This window comes from Cucurbita pepo, chromosome 18 (assembly GCF_057944985.1).
Source record: "Cucurbita pepo subsp. pepo isolate OVF chromosome 18, ASM5794498v1, whole genome shotgun sequence".
Lineage (NCBI taxonomy): Eukaryota > Viridiplantae > Streptophyta > Magnoliopsida > Cucurbitales > Cucurbitaceae > Cucurbita > Cucurbita pepo.
Genome location: NC_141815.1, coordinates 7812127 through 7813226, shown reverse-complemented (window position 1 = coordinate 7813226; position 1100 = coordinate 7812127).

The window sequence follows — 1100 nt, the reverse complement described above, 5'->3', positions numbered from 1 at the left end:
CAAAAAATTCAACCCCACCCAAATTGAATAGTCCCCGTTGATCTAGTTGTTTGGTCATATGAATACTCTCAACAAATGTTATACATAAAATGAATATAATATGATTTTTTAATAAAAAAACATTAAATGAACCATAATAAAATAAATCTAAGTCCTTTTTTTATTATTATTATTATTTTGAATTTGATAAAAAAAAAATATAAAAGTAACGTCCAAATTAAATTTATTATTTTTTTATTGGGTCAATTGAAATCTAGTCAACATCCTTAATTTTAAAGCTTTAATAATAAATATAAAAGTAAAGTTATTAATAAAAAGTAAATTAAAATTACCATATTTAAACCTACTAAATTTGAGTTTAGAAAATATAGAAAGGTTATAATGGGCATTTAACATATGGGAAGAATCCTAACTTTGTTACAACATATTACCATATATGCAATTTAAAAAAAAAAAAAATTTATAAAATATAAATATTTTGCATGAATTAAATTTAATTTTTAGTTTTAAAGGTAAGTTTTTTATATTTTTATTTTATTTACTTTATCGAGCATTTGTGCTTTTTTATCGAGCATATTGACGGGCTCACATTGTATTATAATAGTTGGCCTAGGAATGGAGACAGTCCCCCTCACGTTGATAATTAGGGCACTATACACGAATTTTTTCAATCTAAATACCGGAAAATCGGGATCACTATGTTGTTATTTTAGATACGATTGAGATTCAGCCGGTTCATAATAAATTTTGGGGATGTTCTATTTTGCATTTTGTGTTTCCAATGGTTTTAAAGGAGCACCCCATGATGAAAGTCAATTTTCGGTAACGGTTTTGGTCAATCTAGGTTTAAAAAGTCGGGTTGTTACAATAACCTTATATTAGTCTCCACACAGTAACCCAATAGTACCAGCTACAGTGATACAATGTGGACCCGAACAATCAATACAGTTCACTACTAAATAATACATCATACACAGTGACAACACATTCTTACTTTTACATAGTAATCTTACATAACATACTATAACAATTCATTCCTGGTTAAGACGAGATTAAACAAAAAACTTAGCCCTACATAGCAGTCCACATATCAGGCTATT